Source organism: Mauremys reevesii, linkage group 1, assembly GCF_016161935.1.
Source record: "Mauremys reevesii isolate NIE-2019 linkage group 1, ASM1616193v1, whole genome shotgun sequence".
Lineage (NCBI taxonomy): Eukaryota > Metazoa > Chordata > Testudines > Geoemydidae > Mauremys > Mauremys reevesii.
This window is the reverse complement of record NC_052623.1, coordinates 133301688-133325631: the sequence shown is the minus strand read 5'-3', so window position 1 is coordinate 133325631 and position 23944 is coordinate 133301688. Positions and strand designations below refer to the sequence as shown.

The following is a 23944-nucleotide window of genomic DNA, read 5'->3' as shown; positions in this document are numbered from 1 at the left end:
GAGACCTTCATCCAAGACCTTCTGGTTACAGTATTCACAAGTATTTGACTGTATGGCCAGAGGCAGATTTAGCTTTTGTGGGGCTCTGCTCCAGTGCAAGTGGAGGCCTCTTCCTACCCCTTCTGCCTGCAGTCATCCCTCTCCTTCCACTCACGTTTCTGCTGGGGAAACAGGGTCGGGGCATGAGGTCTTCCCCTGCTTCCCATCAGGAGCACCAGGCAGGCAGGCAGAGAGGGGCAAGCCCCTGCACCCCAACCCCGCTCCCCAACAGGAGTGCTGGGCAGGCAGAGCAGGTCAGGTGCAGGGGTGCCAATTTTTCCGGGGTCCCCCAGTTGGCCAGAGCCCCCGGGCACAAGCCCCATTGGCCCAGAGACTAATCCGCCATTATGTATGGCATCTGTGGAAGTCCTTCTTCTGACAGGTTTTCTGTTGATATTCCTTCTTCTGTAGTATCTGGAAGTCCGGCCAACAAGGGTCTAGTTGGGAAGAGATGGTTGGGATAGTGGACCTCAAATTCCTTCCCATCAATAGTTTCACAGAGCTGAATCCATTTGCTAGAGGTGTTGACAGAGCAACTGGCTTTGCATTTGGTATAAGTTTTTAATGAAGTACCCACCAGTCATCATTAGTAGTATTTCTGCTCTGCTTTCCCCAATCATTGGAATAATTTGGGGAATCTCTTCCTAGTCTCAGGTTGTAGGTCCATAGTGACTGATTCTATCCTTTATAATGAGGCCTAGGGGAGTGACTGTTAGGTGGCCAAGTAGAGAAGTGCAAAGGCCATCTACAGAGTAGATCTTTTGGTATTCTAGCCTTCTGTCTAAGTTTGAGTGGCCAATTTTTTTTTCACGTTTAATGGAAACTCCTGGGTCTTGCAATATTTTTTTCTCTCTTGAAGTGTTGGTGCTTTCATTCTCCTTTAAAGTGATTCTGGAATCACTGTTACATCAGCACCTATATCTATTTTGAAGTGTATTTTACACTTTCCTGGAGGGATCATGGTGCTTCATTTTGGTCATCTATGGCTCCAAGGTGTGCTATCTCAGTGTCTTTTGGGTCTTCTTGAAAGACAGCTGCTACTGCCATGCATTTAGATCTGCAAACTCCTGCATAATGTCTCCTTTGCATGTGGACAAAGCTGTTTGTCATGAGATGGTTTGCCACACCCTCGGCATTCTTTCATGCTCTTGTTGTATTCTTTTTCTTAACTCTATGCTATAATAGCCCCCTCTGGATCCCTTTGTGCTTGTACTAGTTTGGATATTGTTTATGGGCATCCTGAGAGATTTTCCTTCCAATATGGATAGCTTCTACAGTGTGGTTAAGAGACAAGGTCCTCTCATTGGTTCAGTAACTGGTTAAAAGATAGGAAACAAAGAGTAGTAATAAATGGTCAGTTTTCAGAATGGAGAGAGGTAAATAGTGGTGTCCCCCAAGGGTCTGTACTGGGACCAGTCCTATTCAACATATTCATAAATGATCTGGAAAAAAGGGTAAACTGTAAGGTGGCAAAATTTGCAGATGATACAAAACTACTCAAGATAGTTAAGTCCAAAGCAGACTGCAAAGAGTTACAAAGGGATCTCACTTAACTGGGTGACTGGTTTGATGAAATTCAATGTTGATAAATGCAAAGAAATGCACATTGGAAAACATAATACCATCTATACATATAAAATGATGGGGTCTAAATTAGCTGTTACCACTCAAGAAAGAGATTTTGGTGTCATTATGGATAGTTCTCTGAAAACATCCACTCAATGTGCAGCGGCAGTCAAAAGAGCAAACAGAATGTTGGGAATCATTAAGAAAGGGATAGATAATAAGATAGAAAATATCATATAGCCTCTATATAAATTCATAGTATGCCCACATCTTGAATACTGTGTGCAGATGTGGTGACTCCATCTCAAAAAAGATATATTGGAATGGGAAAAGATTCAGAAAAGGGCAACACAAATGATTAGGGGTATGGAACAGCATCCATATGAGGAGAGATTAATAAGATTGGGACTTTTCAGCTTGGAAAAGAGACAACTAAGGGGGGATATGATAGAGGTCTATAAAATCATGACTGGTGTGGAGAAAGTAAATAAAGAAGTGTTATTTACTCCTTCTCTTAACACAAGAACTAGGGGTCACCAAGTGAAATTAATAGTCAGCAGGTTTAAAACAAACAAAATAAGTATTTCTTCACACAACGCACAGTCAACCTGGGGAACTCCTTGCCAGAGGATGTTGTGAAAGCCAAGACTATAACAGGGTTAAAAAAGGACTAGATAAGTTCATGGAAGATAGGTCTATCAATGGCTATTTGCCAGGATGGGCAGGGATAATGTCCTTAGCCTCTGTTCGCCAGAAGCTAGGAATGGGCAATGGGGGATGGATCACTTGATGATTACCCGTTCTGTTTATTTCCTCTGAGGAACCTGGCATTGGCCACTGTCAAAAGACAGGATACTGGGCTAAATGGACTTTTGGTCTGACCCAGTATGACCGTTTTTATGTTCTTCTCGTCTTCCTCCGCAACGTTATTCCTGGGGCTGTTGCTTCTTTAGGCACTGACTTTTGAGGACTATGTTCTTGCGTGTCTCTAGTGTGAGGTTAGGATCACTATGTAGCCTTTCTGAGAGTTGACCGTCCCTCACCCCTACCATGAGCCTGTCCCTGATAAATTCTCACTCATCTCCCAATAGCCATGGAGTTGGATTCGGTTTTCAGGTCTGTTGTGAAACCATACAATGACTCACCCTTCTCTTGCCTGTGTAAGTGAAAATTGTGCCCACTCAAAAACCACATAGTGGCATAGCCTTCAGTGGTGATTCAATTCTTTAACTGTATTCATCCGTTTTATCTGAGCATCTGTGAGGTTTCAAGAAAAGGTCATGTCCTATGCTACAGGTCCCATTGTATAGAGCAGGGTATTAACTTGTTTCTCTTCTGATTGTTGTTCTAAACCGGAAGCCTGATGGATCCTCTGGAATCTGCTTAGCCAAAGTGGCCATCCCTCAGGGTCTGAAAATCAAATTGTGCTGGGGGTGGCATTTGGAAAAAGTCTGGATCAGCTATCTCCATTGTTCTACCAGACTAGAGTCCACCCACCACACAAACCTTTTCTTTGTTGTCCCTTACTTTCCTATCCTCTCTCCCTGTTGCAGCCGAGACTCACCATAGCAGTTCTCTCTAGACTTTGTTTTCAGGCCTCTTCTTTCTAGGGTTGTCACCTGGAGGTTTTATAACCAGTTTGGCTAGTTTTTGTACCACCTTGCAGATTGGTGGTGAAAAGATATAATGTGCCTTCTGTTATGTTTTTTTTTTTTACCTGGGACTAATGTTCCCTGTAAGCTGCGTGCACATACAGCTGCACTGCAATCTGGTAACTAGGCCACATTTTGTGTGTCTGGAAGCATGTCTGACACCTGGGTCCTGTTTGGTGTGCCAGGCCCTCAATCTAATAAAATCAGTGGCTCCTCTCAGTACTGGGAAGTGGGATGGAGCCAAGGCTCACCACCAGGGAGAGGTAAGGAATGGGGAGGCATGGGGATCCTGGGAGAGGATGGTAGGGGGGCTTCCTCAGGAGATGAGGCTCCTGAGAGTAATCAGGGCATTCGTCCATTTTAAGCTGGATAGTCCTCTTTTTGGGTGTTTTGTTCCCCATCCAGTACTGAGACAAAACAATGTGGTTGTGACGGGTTCCTCTCAGGGTGCCACCTGGAACTGGGGTACCACTGAGCCCCCTGACCAGCCAGCCTGGGCTCCTTCTCACACTGTATGGCTGTGACAAGCTGCAAAGCCCTCCAGCCTACACTTTCACCAGCCTTCATACAGGTAGGGCCACAACCAGCTGCAGTTACATGCAGGCTCTCTCTCCAGCCCCTACAATGAACCAAAAATGGAAAGGCTACAGCTAAGGCAACTTCCAATTCCTCAAGCACACACCCCCTCTCGAGTATAAACCCAAAATTACACCAACCCTAACTCCGCCTGTTCTGAAGCTAGCTCTGTACAGCTTTTTATCCATTTCTGGCTGGGCTTGAGGGTTTGCTTGTTTGTTCCCTTTCTCCCTTTTCCCTTTTGGCAGGGGTGTTCTGTGGTCTGTTGGATCTTTTTCTGATCCCACTCAGCCACCATGCAAAGCTTAGAGACCAGCACACCACAGCTGGAGTGAATACAAGACTCTTTGTTTCCTTTTCCCACAGTCTCTTACCTCCTTGCTGTTTGTCCCTTGGTGGCCTCTCTAAACATTCACAACTAACACCACAAACTTGTTGCACATACTTCCCTCATCAGCTGCACTAGAGTTACCTTTCTCAGAAGTGGTGAAGATTTGTATGATTAAGTTTCTCCATAGTGCATGTATGTACCTTGGACTGTGCACATAAAATAATTATTTCTCTTTATAATTGCTTTCTTAACACAGCATTCATCAAGTCAAGCCATGAAAAATAATGCTAAAGAAAACCACTGATCCTTTATCCAGTGATGAGAGCACCATTGTATATATGTCTGTGTGTAACTGTTGACAAAGGTTCACTTGAAACTCCTTATATGTTTGCATTGTGTGCTTATCTGAGTTTATTAATGCATTTCACACATATGTAGATGATTATATTGTGACTCTAACCATTGCAGAGGCCAGGCAGAGGGTCAACACTGGATTTTACTCTATTGCTTGCTTTCCTAATGTTTTTGAATGCAATTGACTGCATCTGTGTGTCTATCCATTTATTGCGAACATGTATGACCTAATGGACAATCTGTATGATTTGCCTCATAAAAGTAGATGGTTATTGGGAGACTTTATTTTATGGATTACTGTTTTTAGCTAAGCCTGGTTGCAATAAATTTGGGTTTTTAAGAACCCCAATTGTTAATCACAAAATACTGATATTAAATAATATGCCTCTGTTGCAGTAATCAGTCCTATATTAGTTTCACAGCACTGTAATGAACACAGACTGGCCTTTATTGATCACCTCTAAATCTAAATAGCTATCAAGCAATATACATGGAGGCTATTGATTTGGATTAACTAATTGATCTGCTATACTGCCCTGGCCTCTGTAAAAAGAGGAATTAACTTCTCTTTCCCTGCAGAATTTATGGAGCTCATCAATCTGATGTGGCAGAGCATATTTTAGATGGCTGTGTGTAGATGTTATAAAACATGGTGAATGACGTGTTTGTGGACTGTGAAGCTTTATTTGAGAATGAGTTGCCAGGTAACAGGAGATAATGGAGAACAAGCTAACATACTTGATTTGGACTGTCAAAAGCCCTTTGAGAAAGTCTCTCAAAAGAGATCTATAAGGAAAGTAAGTAGTTACAGAGTAAGAAGTAAAATGTATCAATGGGTTAAAAACTCTCTGAGAGAAAAGACGACGAATAAAGGTAATTGTCAACATAGCAAAAGGTAAGAGTGGGATGTCACAAGATTCTGTACTAGAACACTTGTAGTTTAATATCTTTGATATGTACAAAGGGGGTGAACAGTGAGTGGCAAAATGTACAGATAATACAAAGCTATTTAGGTTAGTCAAGGCCAAAGAAGACTATGAGGAAATTCAGAGTTGAATAACACTATCTGGGAGTATATTTCCCCCTGTATCTGATACAAATTTATTTAACAATAAAACAAACAAACATAACCCCCAGAAAACCTCTTCACTCAAAATTGTATCCTGGCTGCCGGTCTTTACAGAAATTGCTGTTTAGCTTTAAATAGTCTAATTACAAAATCTGAAAGGCTGCATAGCAATGCTCTATTCTCAGCAAAGAGACTTTATTCTACTTAGTAAATGTGGCTAGTTATGTTGCTAACTATGACTGTGGACTCAGACTCCAATGAAGAAGGCCATATTTGTTTCTGAAGAGCCCACATTTTTAAGGTATTGCTATATGCAACCCACCCTCATTTTCTCCAACAGCAATGCTGCTATCTAGGAAACTCAAGACATTGAAACTGTCACACAGTGCCAACTTTCTACATTTGTGTATTTAAATGAATTGAGCCAAAGCTTGGTTCCATTGAAGTCAAAAGGGAGTTTTGCTATTGACTTCACTGTGGCCTAGGTTTGGCCCAATATCTTTATAGATGAGAAATCCTCTAAACAAACACTGCATCATATTTACACAGAAGACTAATCCACTACTCTGAACCAAAACATGATTCCACTTTCCCTTTATGTTTGCTCCATTCTCAAGCAACAGGAGCATTATAGCAGTCAGCAAACAATGTCATTCTGTTCATGGTAAACACACTCCATTTTCAGTAAGAATGCTCACACAAACATCACCCTAGCATTTTATCCCTGAACATGCCAAAATAAAGACTGAGAGCATATGAACAAGCAAATGCTTCTATCCCTTTCTTTTTTTTTCTGTTCATTTTGTAGACTAACAGGAGAAAAACATATACAAAAGAATAGTTTGTAGTGGCTAGAAAAGATATTATAAATATGTATAGCACTAAGCAAGTAAGTGCATGTTAACTACTAAATACCTTCAAATAGCCTTAATAGTCATTTAAAAAAATATTATTTCAGATCAAAAGATTGCTACAGCTTATGGTATAGTTTTTCTGCATGTTTTACTTCACAATATTCATGAAAGACCGACAGAATACTACATTAGTCTGATTTTTGTCATTTTCCTGGTTTATTAGGCAGAGTTTGAGAGTTTGTTCCCTCCAACCCCATGACAAGGATAATCCTGGACCTTGGCAAACCATTTATCAATTGCAGAACATTAAGGCTTTTGAAATGAGTATGAATGGTGTCTAAGTGCAAAATGCAAGACTTTTTGAAGCTCTAAGTTAATTTAATAGCTTTACATTATGCACTCCTAAAGGAGCCTGTGACATTGGCAGTTTAATTGTAGTTTTAGTTATTTCCTGTATGTGTAGCTGTATCATTTCCCCAAATAGCTATATCTTCAGATGTTCCTACCAGATGCATTTAAAAGTCACCTTTTTCTGTGTGGTCTCTCTCAATCTTGTGTCTATCTCCTCTTTATATGCCATTTACTGAGAGCAAAACAATTCTCTTTCTTACATCGGTCTTACTCCAGTGTAAGTCTACTGACTTCAGAGGAATTACAACTGATTCTAATCAGATTCTGATTCTTACATTGCCGTTCACTGGTGACCATACTGGATTTTGCACCTAGTACTTCTTAGCCTTATGTGCCTGATTAAAAGTGTCCATTAGTAGTCTTCTCCTCATTTTGTGCCGTGCTCTTTCACAGGGCTTCACCTCACTTGTGACTCTTGGTTAGATTTTTGTGCAGCTCTGGCTGTTTTTTTCCCCTCCTTTTTCTTATTCAATGTTATGAAATAAAAATTAAACACATAGTACAATTTGAGAACTGGTAAATACTACAATGAGTCTTTGTCATACATTTTCAGTGTGATGGATAATAGAAGGCATGAAGCTAAATCTCGATGCACTTCTGATTATAAAGCCTTCGTTTATCCATAGTAATCCCGTAACTTAATTTGCATACCTCTCAGTGGGTGGAATCACTTCACCAAAACAAAAAAGCCTGCTTTTATTCAGGTGACGTGCTGCAGGATTGGGGAGGTAGTACGTTTGTCCAGGGCCCAGGGCTGCAGTGTAGCAAGCCACATTCCCCACAACTTCTACTGACTCCTTCCATGGTCTGTTGGAAACACTTGCTTTCTGTAAATACAGATTGTGGCCCATCCCCAGGCCAGCCTGCATCCTCTGTGACTGCGTTGTGGAGCTGCTTTGTGCAAAGGCACCCCTGTGTTCTGGTGGCAGTCCATCAATTCAGCCCCAATGTGGGACATAAATAATGTAGGGGCCCTCTGCACCTTAGGGAACCTCACCTAGAGTGCAATATAACATGCTAGCGGGAGGCTAAGGGTATATTATATATCAAATGGGAAATAGTGTCTCAGCGTCTTGCAAGATGTGCACTTATTTTTACTTTTCTTCTTATCCCAAAGCATCTTTACAGACATGGGGAGCAGTATTTTTACTCAGTCAATTTGAAATCTATATAACAAATCACAAGACATAATAAGAAAAGGACCAAGTATGGTGAAGCTCTGGGTAAGTAAGTCTAGGTGCAATATAAGCTGTTGCCTTGCAGTGAAGGGGCAATGGATAAGATGTATTGTTAGAAATGAATTTAGTCAAATATATATACTAAATAGTGCTTGAGAAATGAATATTATATATGGTATTATAAGAACATAAAAGGAACTTTTGCTTTTGTATACATCTCTGCTGATGCAGCATTGCAGAACTTCGGAAACAGCTTTGTGGTTGTGTAAACCATGAAAACTGATTTCTGTGACTTTTGAGGGTACGTCTACACTACCTGCCAGATTGGCGGGTAGTGATCAACAGGGCCGGCTCCAGGCACCAGCCGAGCAAGCTCGTGCTTGGGGTGGCAGATTCTACTGGGCGGCATTCCGCCTAATCCTAGGGCGTCACGGCTGCTTTTTTTTTTTTTTTTTGGTTCGCCGCTCTGGCCGCCCGACTGTGCAATATTCCTGGACAATGTGGGATAGGATCAACAAAGACCAAGAATATATTCAAAACTAAAATGCAATGGGAAATTGGTGGAATATAAGTGATGGCTTATCAATCATGGGTATAATTTGAGATAAAATGTAATTAGTTAAAAGATAATGTGAGAAAATGGCACTAATCTAATCCTTGCTATAGATTTCTCATGAGTTCCCCCTTTTTGATTATAAGAGTTCCTTAACTAGAGACAGTACAATTTTTGCTATTAATAGCCTAATCTAGTAATTTGCTTTAGCAATGTTTATTAGAGGTATTTTCTGACTTCAGTTGTTCTGTGGCCCTTCCTTTTGCATTTATCCACAAACCTTCACAGTGTGTCATTCAAAGGTTTCTGGATTCTCAAATAGCTGAACTAATTTCTCAGAACACAACATACACTGGGGGATGGGACTGAAGTGCTAAGGAAATGAATGTTATTGGGAATGGAGGTTACGTAGCCTAAAATGAGAGAGATGTTTGTCATTAGGTGTAGTAAGACTCTTTCCAATTTCTTAAAGACCCAGCTAAACCCTCTCTAAAAGGGACTAGCAGGATTTACAGTTGTTAGCCCAGAGCTTTTTTTTTTTCCCCAGTCCGATTTACCATGCTGTTAGGAATGTGAAAGCAGCTGTCCCTTTAGATAATCCATTTCCTTTACAAAATGAGGCCTGGCATATCTTCAAGACCCTATCTGCTTTCAAATGCAAAGGCCTAGATATCAGTACAAAAAGGACTGTGTAAAGCTGATATATAATTGATGAATTTCTCATTGAAATGGACTGGCAAGTTCTTAATAGTGGGAAATAAATTTAAATTTTATAAAAAGGTCTATGCTCATTAAGGGAAAAATCTCACTCGAGAGCCCTGGCATATTAAACTCATCAGGCCAGTAATTTCAAAGAGGTCAAACACATACGGCAGCTTTCACTGATGCCAAGTAGCTTGCTTGCTTCTATGCTAAGGCTTCAGTTACTTTATATTACTGAAGGGTGGTCAGGGTGGTCATGCAGAATGTTATAACACTCACAAAGGAAACAGATTGGTTTTAATGACAGTCCTTTGGTATTGCAGGTGACAACATCAATGCTGAAATTGTTTGCATCTGCAAAAAGTCTAGTACATTTTTATGGAGTGTGTTGTGTGCATATTTTTGCAGAATGTGAAGCAACATGTGGTTTCACCCAATGGGTGAGTGCTGGCCATAGAACAACCTTACAGAGGGGTAAAGGGAAAAGAAACAATTTAAAGGTTTTAATCCACATCCTCCATGGGACTGACCTTAATTACCCTCTCTCTGGGTGCTTGTCATCTCCCATTACATTGCTATTAATCCTGCCAAAGGCTAGGGGAAAGGGGTCTAGCCTCTAGAGATCAGAGAAGCTACATGAGCCTAGATCCTCAAAGGTATTTAGGCTCCTAACTTCCATTGTTTTCCTTTTAAGGTCTGGGCCTTAGGGCCATAAATTTTTAAACCCCTAATGGGGGATAGGAATTTGGCACTCATGAAAATCCTACTAGGTGCCTGTTTGCAACTTTAGGCATCTAAATACCTTTAAAAATCTGATCTTGTTACTAGAAAAGGGTCCACTTGTTTTAGTTCTGTTTCAGGAATTAGGTAACATGTCCTTACAGAGCCATGAAAATCCAGGAGTGCACACACTGTGTTGTGTCCCTTGTCTTAATTACCTTTCTCATTTGAAAGATTATTGTATACATTTATAGGGGAAAAGATAAAGATGCTTTGAGAAAGGTCTGGAAACCGAAAGGTCAGCGATTCCATTTTATCAGTACATTAAAGAGTAAGGAGTCCAAAGTAGGTAATTTTGTTAGGAAGTAGGAAGGTTGGCTGGCTGATTTTTATTCATGTCAAAAGGTGCCTCTTCTTGTTAGTGAGCTGGGGAAAGAGCAATTTCACCAGAGCCATGAGCTGACCAAAACTCCAGTTTTTGTAAGAATATAAATGTAAATTCTGTTTGACACAAAATACATTTACTAAATATAGGATCATTTTAAGTTATTTTATTCTGGATCGCTTCTGTTTTTAGCACACCAGAGAAAGAATCTACTGATATAGCTTAATTTGTTTAGAATGTACTTGTTATGATGTATACTACATCAGAGCAAACACACAGGTCAGAACATAAGAATGGCCAAACTGAGTGAGAACAATGGCATGTCTAATCCAGTATCCTATCTTCTGACAGTGGCCAATGCCAGATGCTTCAGCAGGAATAAACAGAACAGTGCAATTGAGTGAACCATCCACCTTCAACCAGTACCAGTCAGAGGCTTATGGACACCCAGAGCATGGTGTTGCATCCATACCATCTTGTCTAATAGCCACTGATGGACCATCCTCCATGAACTTATATCGTAATTTCTGAACCCAGTTATACTTTTGTCCTTCACAACATCCCCTGGCAATGAGTTCCACAGGTTGACTGTGCATTGCATGAAGAAGTACTTCCTTCTTGTTTGTTTTTAAACCTTGTCATTGAGTGACCCCTAGTTCTTGTGTTATGTGAAGGGGTAAATAACACTCTCTTATTCACCTTCTCCATACTATTCATGGTTTTATAGACTGCTATCATATCCCCCACTTACTCATTTCTTTTCAAAGCTGAACAGTCCATCTCTTTTAATCTTTCATATGGAAGCTGATCCATACCCCTAATCATTTTTGTTGCCTTGCTCTGTATCTTTTCCAATTCTAATATCTTTTTTGAGATGTAGTGACCACAACTGCATGCAGTATTCAAGGTCTAGGCATACCATGGATTTATATAGTGGCATTGTGATATTTCTGTCTTTCTATCCCTTTCCCAATGGTTCCTAACATTCTGTTAGGTTTTTTGAATGCAGCTGCAGAGTGAGCAGATGTTTTCAGAGAACTATCCACAATGATTCCAAGATCTTTTTCTTAAGAACATAAGAACAGCTATACTGGGTCAGACCAAAGGTCCATCTAGCCCTGTATCCTGTCTTCCGACAGTGACTAATGCCAGGTGCCCTAGAGGGAATGAACAGAACAGGTAATCATCAATTGCCCATTCCCAGCTTCTGGCAAACAGAGGCTAACGACACCATCCCTGCCCATCCTGGCTAATAGCCATTCTTGAGTGGTAACAACTAATTTACACCCACTCATTTTGCATGTATAGTTGAGATTATGTTTTCCAATGTGCATTACTTTGCATTTATCAACACTGAAATTCATCTGACATTTTGTTGGCCAGTCACCCAGTTTAGTGAGATCCCTTTGTAACTCTTCACAGTCTGCTTTGGACTTAACTATCTTGAGTAATTTTGTGTCATTTACAAACTTTGCCACCTCACTCTTTACCCTTTTCTCCAGATCATTTATGAACCAGGACACAGCATTGCAGAGGTTCTTCCTTCCTAGTGCCCCCCTTTGTGTCCTGGTCCTGCATTAATCTGCTGCTTCTATGGACCAGTTGTCCGTCCTGGTCAGTTCTCTGTCCAATACCCTTCCAGAGTTAACAGAAAACAAATTAATGTTGATCTCAAAATAGCCAGTTGGACGTTAAAGTCCATAATATAAACAATAGTTTTCCTGGAAACTCAAGGCCAGTATTGTCAAATTTGGACCCCTAACTGGGTCAGATTACTTGGATTAGGGAAGGGAAAACCTGGCTTCACCCAGAACTGGCACCTAGTAGAAACAGTCAGCCCTGTTTATCTGGCCTAGTGGGCTCTGATTTACCTCTGCCTGTTCCCAGCCCTTCTAGGTGCTGGAAGACCAGCTCTCACTGGTTCTGCTGGCAGCTTATCATGGGCAGAGTGTGCCAAGGTGGCAGGGCATCCAGCCGGGGGTAACAAATGCCCAGTACACCCATCACAGTATTCATAGCAAAGGATTTACATTTTTTCCATTCTGGGTAGGATCACAAAGCTCTTGATTTTATTGTTCCTTATCTTCTATCATAGCTCTCATCTGAAGTTAACCACTGCATGACAAGATCTAGCCGATTTAGTTTAAAAAATCAACTATGTCGCTAAGTTCAAAATAACACTGACATTTACTGGTGCCATTAGAAAATGAAATACTGAGTGCAGGAAAAGCTATCAGTGTTTATCTTAAAATGTTAGCTCAATTCAAACGCAACATTTTTGTATGTTATGAGAAAATCTTCAAGTATTTCAAGGACTCCACTCTGAGCAAAGATGAGAATATAATTTCTCAAGAAATAGCAACAAACAGAGAAACAAAAAGCCAAGAGCATTGTCTAGTATAGAAGACTCTAATAAATGAGGGAGGTTTAAACAAGGTTATTATAAAGCAATGCACCATACTATTACACAGGTTTGATTAGCCTGCATTTTAAAAATCTAGATACATTGCATGGGAATGTGTTGATTTCAATGAAATTTTCAATGGAAAAGTTTTGAAATATTGTTTTGACTTTTCATTTTGATAGTGTGGAAACATTTTGTTAATACTTTATTTTCATCTTATTTAGTGTCAATATTTATATAATATAACTGTAATATTACAGTATACATACATCATATTCAAATTTTGACATTATTTTATAATTTTTGACATTATCAAATGTAAATGGTTCAGATTAGTTTTTTTAACAAAAATTCCATTCATGGGAAATTTTAAAATTCCAAATTTTTATTGTTTTTTCAAAAGTAAAAGAAATTATGAAATGCTAGAATTTCCTGACAGCAGAAATTATATTTTCTGACCAGCTGTATTGATGCACTTTTAGCTATGAATAATCATAAATACTTTTATCTAAGATTCAAGAGTTGTATATGAATCATTGCTAATGCAAGTTGATGTACTGTTGAATGTATAGGCCCCTTAGTAAAAATGTAGAGATGGTCAGAAAAAAAGATGAGATGATGTTTTATAAACTACAAATATTATAAAGAAAGGGAAAGTCACTTTTCCTTTTCAGTATGAATGGGACATGCATGGCTTTGTTTTGCTCAGCCAATAAAAACACAATTTAAGAAACTTTTTAATATTGAACTCCTTATTCAACAAAATTTAAAACTTCTGTTTTATTTTGCATATATCTCTCATTCATCTCATGGATAAGTAAGGCCCCACATTCCGTGAATGAAATCCCCAAATGCCTTTACAAAAAACAGGCTGATAAAAAGGGAGGACATTTTTTATTTTCCAAAAAACCTAGTCCTTCATAATCTTGAAACAGTTTGCTAGATAAAGAAGATACTAACTTTTTACTTAGGTCCTGATCTTTCAAAAGGAGCTATATGAATAAGTGTTTATACCTGGGTAGGTTCTTTTTCAGGATTGAGAATGGAAGAATCACTTTGAAAATGGCTCTATAATTCAGTCTAACAACCTCTCAGAAGTAGTCACGTAGGAATTCAAGAAGGTTCCAGAGAAAATACTCTTAAAAACTATCCATTGTAATAGAGAGGGATGTTCTTTTCCCTGAATTTTTAAACCAGCTTATAGAACAGAATAAAAAGAACCTCTATCTAAGAGAGTTTAAAGTTCTGCAAAAAGTTGCATTCCCTATCTAAATCCATAGGACTTTTTCCATAAAGGAAAAAAAAATTCTTCCAATTTGAAAATGTTAAGAGAATGAGGTTTTTATTCTTGTCAGTAGAATTGTTACAGTGCAGTGCAGCAGAACAGTAATAATTACAGTAAACTGTTACCATTGTTCATTTATAATTTACATGTTTAAACTTTCATAAATTATATTACGTATGTTGGAAGGATATAACTCAAGTTAATTAACTGACAAAATCACATTACTATATTTAACATCTCATCCCATTCTCCAAGATTATAATTACACATTTCCCAAAAATAAATAATTGAATAAAATAAATAAAAGGTTTCCTGACACAGATAAAATCACCTTCTATATTTATTATCACTGCTAACATTTACAAATCTCCCACATAGCATGTTAACTTTTTTGTATATTTGAATCAACAGTAGTTTCACCTTTAATTAAAGTAGGTTTTGCAAAAGATCCGACCCCTTTCCCATTGATCCTTTTAATCTTATCTTATTCCATGTCTTTTCTACTGAAGCCTGGTGATTAATACTGCTACAGAAGTTTTACCAGCATGATTTCTTACATCTTCTAATAACCCTCTGAGCCTGAATATGCTTCCTTTTATAATCTATCAAATACTGAAATTTTAATGAAAGTCTTGCCTTATTCAATGCCTTTCTTCTTGCTTTGACCACTATATAATAATCTTCATCCTGCCAGGGCACTGGAGGGTTGCTCTTTCTTCCCAGATGACACAAGAATAGCCATAGTATTTGACTGATACATCAACAAAGGCTCTCGCACCATCAGTGGCAGTTTCCACTGCCCCCCAAAAGAGAGAGGGCAAAATGTAACCAGCTTGATTTCTTTTTTAAATTCTATGTTTCCCTAACGTTTCTTTATCAGATGATAGTATCAAAGAAGAAATATATATATGCACTCCCCATGACAATCATGCTTCTCTTTTGTGCATGTACATTTACCTAGGACCTATTCTGCCACAATTACACAGGGCAGTACCTCCCTGTGTGTGTAGTCCCATTGAATGGTGGATGAAAACAGTCTACTTTAGAAGAGACTGTTTTGCTCCCTTCCCCTCTCCTAGCCCCTTTTCTCTCCCACTTCTATGACTCTCTTCTTTTCCTTCCCTGTTACTGATAGAGGAGACCAGATGTGAAACTTCCGTAACTCCTTCACCTGACTCAGTGACCTCTTCCTATCCCATCTTCTGACTTCCCTTACCGCACTCTTATCCCTCTCTTCTACTCCACCTCTCCTCAGGCTTCTTCTCACAATACAAACATGCATCACTCTCCCCCATCTTAAACAACAAAAAAGAACCAAAAACACTCTTGACCCCACTGGCCTTTTCCACTAGTACTCCATCTCCTTTCTTCCTTTCATCTCCAAGCTCATTGAACATGGTGTCTACATTGCTGTATGGAGTTCCTCTCCTCCAATCTATCTTCTGCCCCTGGCATGCCACTGCAGTGCTTCTCACCAAAACCTTTTAAGTCTTTGGCTCCCTAGCCAAAGGCACTTGAAACCAGTACTCCACCATCAACCTACTGGCTGCCTTTGATATTGTCAAAAATTATCCTTCTTCTTGATATCTTATCTTTCCTCAGCTTTTGTAACTGTTCACTTCTGGTTTTTCTCCTGCATCTCTAATCACTCTTTCAGTTGGAGGATCTTCCTCATCAGAACTCTGATTGAGGTCCTGACTGGCTCCCTGGTTTTTTTTTAAAACCAAGCAAGGGATCAAGAAGTTGTCCATGCAATTGGCCTTCTCCAGCTTAGAACTGCCTTCCCTGCTGTACCTGCTCCTAGTGTCTGACTCTGATCTCCTGGTAACCTGACCCTGGCACCTCCTGTACCTGACTGTTTGCTCTCTGGTCTGTCTCAGACTCTGGCTTCCTGGTAAACCAACCCTGCCTGGCTCTTTTGTCCTGCTCTGACCATTAGGTCAGACTACCCATGTCCTGGTTGTGATAACTACGCCAACTACACCAACCTCCTCCTTCTGTATCAACTACGCCAACCTCCTCCTTTCTGTCCCTGACAAATGCAGTCTTGCTCAACTTATATCCATTCAAAATGCTGCTGCAAAGATCATGTTCTTGGATTGTTGCTTCAAACAGTTCAGTCATCGCTCTGTCCCACCCCTGGTTCGCCCTTCTTCACTGCATCAAGCACAGACTATTCATTCACTTTAAAGGCCTTTCATGCCAGCTATCGTCTCCTATAGAGACATCAACTCCCCCATCTTCTCTGCCAATTATGCTGGCTTTTGTGGAGAAGGAAATTGTTTGATAGGACATGCAGTCATAGAAGAAGTGTTAAGCAAAATTGTGTGATCAGGTATGTTATGGGATGAAGACCAAAAAGAACACACATTGCTGGGTGCATAGACACAGAGGTTTGGACTCCTGGACATAACCCACTCCCCACAGATTTGCGGGTGTTGAATTTGAAGGATTAGCTCCTGTGAGGAGAGGAAGCAGTGTTGGGCTCTTATAAGCATAGGCTGTCCTGATTAGAGTAAGAAGTAGGAAGGTCACTGGATACTCTTGTTATGTACTATGCTGAATAATAAAAGTTCAGTGTTTTGGCCATGCCTGCAACTCCTAGGTTTGACAGACCATTGGGTTTTGAATATAACTTTTTTTCAAGGCCCTAGCACATAAGAATTACAAGCAAATCTCCGCAGAAGACTAGAGGGATACAAAGGCTGATTTGGTGAACTAGTGACTGAGCTGTTGAAGGTATATGTCCAGGAAGGGGCAGGTTATGACAGCCTCAATCACTCTTCTGTTAAATTTTCAAATAAGCACCTTCTTGCTTTCTCCCATGCTGCCACTCAAAGATGGGCATAGCTTCAAAAATATATGTGCCTTCCTTTAAATACCTTCTCTGCTATAGGGTTGCCAGACATTTGGTTTTCGATTGGAACGACTGGTGGAAAAGGTACTCTGGTGGCTCTGGTCAGCACCACTGACCAGGTTATGCAAAGTCCAATTGACACAGGACTGGCATGCTCCCTACCTGGCTCCGAGCAGCTCCTGGAAGCAAATGACATGTCCCTCTGCTCCTAGGTACAGGGCTGGCCAGGGAGGCTGGCATGCCCCGAGCGCTGGCTCCGGAGCTCTGATAGGTTGGGAACTACAGCCAATGGGAGCTGCAGGGGTGGCGCCTGCAGATGAGGGCAGTGCACAGAGTTCCCTGGCCATGCCTACACCTAGGAACTAGAGGAAAATGTTGTTCCTTCCAGGAGCCACATGAGGTAAGCTGTGCCCGGAGCCTGCACCCCAAACCACTTCCTGTACCCCAACCCCCTACCCAGCCCTGAGCCCCCTCCTTTACCCCAACCACCTGCCCCATCCTGGAGGCCTCTCCTGCACCTCTGTCCCAGCCTGGAGCCTCCTTCCACACCCTAAACCCCTCATTTTTTGCCCCAGCCCAGATCCTATAACCCCTTCCTCACTCCTGCCCCAGCTCCCTTCCACACTCCAAACCCCTTGGCTCCACCACCCAGCCTGGCGCCCCCTCCTGTACCCCAAACCCCTCATTCCCAGACCCAGGGCCGGCTCCAGACCCCAGCACGCCAAGCGCGCGCGTGGGGCGGCATTTTAACAGGAGGGCGGCAGGCGGGTCCGGCGGACCTTCCGCAGTCATGCCTGCGGGAGGTCCAACGGAGCCGCGGGACGACCGGACCTCCCGCAGGCATGACTGCGGCGGGTGCGCTGGTCCCGCGGCTCATGTGGACCTCCCGCAGGCATGCCTGCGGATGCTCCACCGGAGCCGCGGGACCAGCGGCACGTCTGCGGGAGGTCCCGCTGAGGCGCGCGACCGGCGCCCGGCACTGCGAGTGGCACAGCGCACCACCCTGCTTGGGGCGGCGGAATTCGTAGAGCCGCCCCTGCCCAGACCCACCCCAGAACCCACACCCCTGGCCAGAGCTCTCACCCCCTCCTACATGCCAACCTCCTGGCCCAGTGTGGTGAAAATGAGTGAGTGGATTGAGTGAGGGTGGAGGTGAGTGAGCGATAGGGAGGGGGCATGAAGTGAGCAGGGGCGGGGCTTCAGAGAAGGGGCAGGGCATAGGTAGGACCTCAGGGTAGGGGTGAGGGCAAGAGTGTTCAGTTTTCTGCAATCAGAAAGTTGGCAACCCTATTCTGCTGGGATACCTACAGACAACTTGATAATGGTTTAAGCAGATGGTGTGCTGTGACAATGTTCTTTCATGCTGAATGGAACCGTTTCATTGGCAATCACAAAGCACCAGTCTGTAGAGACTGAAGTGCCCTTTCAAACTTAAAGTACTCCTGGTTTTGTAATATGAGGCAAGTACTGACTATGTGGTGCAGGGCAGCTTGCTCTGAAGCTGTACATATTTGTGGATAAAGGAAAAACATCCCAAGGCTGTCAGTGTGGGCCTTTTCACAAACATTGAAATTCACATATAAATAAAAGGAAGAGGGATTACCAGTAAAAATCATCAAACCTAGTAACACATTCATCATTTATAATTAAGATAAGTTTTCTACCCCTTTCTGATCAGTAATTTTCCTAACTTGCAATAAATTGTGGCTACTAACATCTCCATAACAGCACCATGCCCTGGAGTTTATGGAGGGCAATATTTAACTTGCTATAATCAAAGGATTATAATATTTCTCTAATTTACTGTTAAGGAGAGCTTGATACTATTAGCTTCAATATCTTTTCCCACACCAATGATTATAAAGTTAATCCCTGTTAAAGTGAGGATTAAACTCCTCCTCCCAATCATTAGTAACAAATGTGCATCTTTGTGCTAATGTGTATACCAGTCATTAAGGGATGAAAAGAAAAGCCAGAGTGATATTGACAGGCAGACTTTAATCTGTCAATAATTTATATTTAATATGGAGTGAAAACAGCTGGGATATGGTAACTGTTCAAAAAATGAAAATCCTGTAGCATCATTGTAATGCCTCTAATCAGGAATAGCGGACATGCAAATTCAGATCCAGTCACTTTGCCTCTTTAGATTGACTACGGTGCAGATGAGACCAAAAGGGTGTATTGTTAAAAAGGTAATGGGGAACTACTTGCAGAGTTAGACTGGAAGATATTAGGAGATAGGGGTGGAGTAGCTATTGTATGAAGCAGAGATTATTACACCTTGCCCAGATGATGTATGTGATCAAACATTGAAATGCTGATTGTAACCATGACCAGCATGCCTCTGAAAATAATGAATTTCATTTCACCCTCCTAATCAAAAATAGCCGCAAACTCTCAAGGATTGGCAGCCATGAGGGAGAAGGAATTTAAGATATCTGTACCAGAAGCTGTGTCAGAGATGCTGGCTGGCCAAGAGAGTCACAGAATAACGAATGACACCTACCTCTAGAGGAAAAAGTCTATTTTGCGGTCAGGCTGAGCTAGAAAAAAGGGGAAGTAAGAGGTTTTTTCATTGTATCTAATCCAAGGAATACCTACCTAGTTTAGTTGTTGCTGAATATAAAACTCTCTCTCTCTGAATGAAAAGCCTAATCAAAACCCTGGGAGAATAGACAGGCCTTGCAGTGTGCTTGGAAAATCAACAGACTTGAGCTTTGTTGAAATGTAGGAGGAAGCAAGGTTCAAATTGTGAAGGCTTTTCACTGAAACTGATTGACTGTGATCAATGTACTTAAAGCAATTAGTGCTGACAAATTTTCAAACTAAAAAAATTTCTCTAGAGTTAAATTTACAGATATAATGAAAGTATGAGTGACTCAAATCTAATTCCAATGTTCTTCTATGGTACAAAACTTCACTGTCTACTTTTGACTCAGCTACCTCAGCATGAATCATATCAATTAATCCTGAGAACATAAGAATATACCCCAAGCCAGTAATAACTACTTAACAGTAACAAACTCCATTCACTGGCTCTGAGACATGGTTCCAGAAAATACATTTTGAGGTCCTCACTGATCTCCATACTAATGACAGCCATATAAAATGTTATAATTGCAGTTTGACTGCCTCAAAAAAATACTCCTTTCTTAAGAACATAAGAATGGCCATGCTGGGTGAGACCAAAGGTCCATCTAGCCCAATATCCTGTCCTCTGGATCAATGCCAGTGGTCAATGCCAGGAGCTTCAAAGGGAATAAACAGAACAGGTAACCAAGTGATCCATTCCCTGTCATTCATCCCCAGCTTCTGGCAGGCTGAGGCTTCTTAAATAGAATGTATAATTATTAAATAAGAGAGCCTGAGAATTGATGTCTGAATGAATGGAGTACAATCCACTATAAATTTCAAGGGCTCATACATCTGAATTCAATTGTATATGAGAAAATGTGCTTTGTGCATCATTGTAATTCATAAACAGTGCACTTAAAACACAATATAAAGTTAGGCTGAACAAAAATAGATTTGTTTATATGAAGAGGGAAAAACATAGATAGGCACACTGGTTCTGTTTAGATCATGTAGATACTATGGCCAGAGTTAAAAAAAAATAAGTATCTTTATGTGGCCATCTTGTGAGGAGAACAATAAAATAAGTCAGCACAGGTAATCAACTGAAGGAGGAATGAAAAATTAGAGGGATTTGAAAAAGATGTGCATTTATTTTGATGTGCAATTAATCACAGGGAGTTAGATTGTGTTCCCCATGGGCATTCTGGAGAGAGAGGAAAATCTGAGACAACATGGCTCATATAACTATTCAAATTAGGTAGATTGATAGTTCCTCAGATAAAGAAGGATAGATCAGATGACTCCAGTAAAGCCCTAGAAGTATACTTCTACAATAATCTCCACACTCTGAGATCTACACCTTAAACAGATCTGTGAGTCTGTAAATAGGGACTACAGTTGCTGAATGTCCTATGCCCAGAGCTCCAGGAAGTGTGATTCCCTCTTCCCCATTTTCTCTGCACAAACATACAGGTGCTTTTTTGTTTTCTTTTAAAAATGAAATTGAGTATTGAATAGGTTTATTTTATTTATTTAAAACAAAGGAAAATTAAATGCCAAAAAAAGTATAATGAAACTTTGTTTGCAAATGTACACACACAAAGTTAAGATTGTCAAGGAAACTGGTGATATTGCATGTAAATATTAAGGTAAACATTTGACATCATATAGAGTAATGAAATATTTCATGTGCACATTAGGATTGAGTTTTGATTGCTGTAGTGATCATTGTTTGAATATCATACTTTTGTGCATATAAATTCTCAACCCTAACATTGCCTTAACATTCCCTCGCTCCTCCTCTCTCCCCCGTTTTACAGAGAGAAGTGACTGCATTAGAATTCCAGCCTCTTAAATTGGACAGAGAAAAACTTCTATAGTCAGTTCTCTGTGCTTGTAAAGAAGATTAGGTGCTTTTGGAAAGCATTTCATTAACAAGTTCCCGGAGAATAAAGATTGTAGTGATTTAAACATCAAAAGAATCTTAAATACATTTAAAATATCAACTAAATTATTGAGAGCAGTACTAATGCTAGTCACCTAACAATCATATTTAGTGAGTCATTCATTTTTAAAATGACTTTACAAAGTAAACTTACACCTGTGATCTCAAAACACAGACTATTTTGAGAAAAATTTGGAGTTATAAATTATGCATGACATATAAAGCTATGGTCAGGGGCCGGGGGGAAAGGGGTGAGGGGAGGAGACAAATCCTTGTTCTGTCAATTATTAAAGTACTTTACTTTTATATGGTTAAAAAAGAATACATCTTTTATGCTGATATTGAGATGCCATATCAAAAATATTCACACTGCTAGGGGCTTTTTAAAATTACACTTTGTCACACTTTGTCAGACCATTTGCTGGCTGGATTAAGTGTCAATATAGAGCGTAAATTGCAGTGGAGACAAGAAATAGCCAGTTTTAATCATTAAAAGGATCAGACCGCATTCACCTCATGTCAAATTAAAAGAGAGGGTTCCATCGGGGGAAAAACACAGTTTTCTTATTTATTCATGAAGTGCTGTGTAATTTGATTGTCAGAATGTGGTCAAACAGCATGGATATTGCTATTTCACTGCCTGTGGCAGTTTTGCCTTGTGGGGGCACCTGCGGAACTGCCTTGCACACAAAACATATTAAATAAAATCCAGTTACAATAAAATAAATGTAACTGCAGGCTAATTGCACTGACAGCAGTTAAATTAACAGTACTCTACTCCTGATCATCCGTGCCCATTCCCTCTAGTTCCAGGTAGCTGACCTACAAGGAGGACACCTGCAGCTCTGAGAACCATCTGGTAACCCCAACACAGTACCGAGGGGCATTTTCAAGAATGCTTTAAGTTAAATGTGGGGTGCATATTTCTGTAGCAGCTCTGCTCTTTTAACTATAGTAGCGGTGGGGTGGGTGAGCTCATAACAGTGCAGATACCCAGGGGGTAAAGTTAAAGATACCTTCAGAATCTTTATTCTGAATAGCCTGACTTTGGTAGGGTTAAAACATCAGTGTTCACATTCAATGGATGCTTGTTTCTGCATTCACTTTCATTGGTTTTCTCAAGCAAGCAAAGAAAAGGAGGTGGTGGTGAGGGGGATAGACAGGATTATTTTAAAAATGCCATTACAAGAGCTCCATAGAGGGAGATTTATGGGTAGCACAGCTTGGGAGCTAAACAACTTGTTTCCATGGACTGCTCCTAGTTAAGGGTCAAATCCTGACCCAGATTCGAACAGCAGAACGGATTGCAGTAGCCACAGAGGGCTGCATAGTCCAGCTAGCCCAAGCACTGACCAACCCTGAAGATGGTCACACTAATTCACAAGCAGACCTGTTCCCCCTCAAAAAGCAGCAGGCCCAGTGCTGTGCTGATTGGGGTTTATGGGGATATGCATGTAAATGAATGCCCCCCCACACTCACACACCCAACAACTACATGTGTTGCCCTGGATTTGAGGGATATACATACCCCAGAATGTGATCAAGCTAATTGCAACCATATTATGTGCGCTCAGCCACTATGGATTAATGAAATAGCACACCACATAGTTAAGGGTTAATTTGGAGTCAGGCTTTTGGAAGCAAGGTCATAACTACTGTCAGTTGTGCTAATCAGACTGGGAGGAGGGGAGGAAAATGTAAATAATGAGAACAAGAGAAGATATGTGGATGGACAGCCTTGAATCTAGATGCCTCTGATATTAAAAGTTTATTGAAAGTTAGGAAAACTGATGATTTAGTAGGGGTCATTGTGACCTGTGTGTTTTATAGAGTTAATTGTAAAAAGTTTAGATAATAGAGTGTACTTGAGAGCAGTTCTCTGGAGTTACCCTGGGAGAGAGAGTTTTCCTGACATCTTTACTCCCCAGCAGGGAGGCGTTGGGCCAGCACTGACCTGTCATTGATTACTCAATACCATCTCAGAATATAGGCAAATATCTGGAATGTTCTAAACCTATTACTTATGTCTCTGAGTGCTTAAATCTAATAAACTGCAGTGTTAGACAAGAGCATGTTTACTTGCATTTAATTCTTGATCAAACAGAATTGCTGAGTTCCTATTGATTTTTATCTAACACCACCTGAAGTGAAATAGTTAATTTGACCCTGTTGGGGGTTCTAAAAACCCCAGGTAACACGTGTATCCCACTTTGTCCATCTGATTTGTCTCTGTAAAAGAGATTTCAGCAGCCCTATAGCTGTAATAATCTATACACAAATCCAGGGAAGCAGAGAATCAAGACTTCAAGTGGGGGGTGTTAAGATTCTCTTGATTGTGTAAGGGGGAGGGATCTTCAGCTCAGTACCTTTCATATGTTCTCACAAAGTAAGGGCTATCACTGTGAGCTTCATACTCCATTCAGTATCTCTAGGATATCAGAAAGGCATTATCTGTCTACATAGTTATATGGCCCCCAGCATTGTAG

The 23944-nt window shown here is 40.7% G+C and overlaps 1 long non-coding RNA gene across 1 annotated transcript in view; it reads left to right on the top strand.

Annotated features, from left to right (window-relative positions):
• LOC120369738 overlaps positions 1–22342 on the top strand; it is a 50347-nt gene extending 28005 nt beyond the window's left edge. The window contains exons 4-6 of the long non-coding RNA XR_005583376.1: positions 7970–8075; positions 17149–17336; positions 22266–22342. This is a non-coding gene — a long non-coding RNA (uncharacterized LOC120369738). The remainder of the gene's footprint in view (positions 1–7969; positions 8076–17148; positions 17337–22265) is intronic.
• The last annotated feature ends 1602 nt before the right edge of the window (positions 22343–23944 follow it).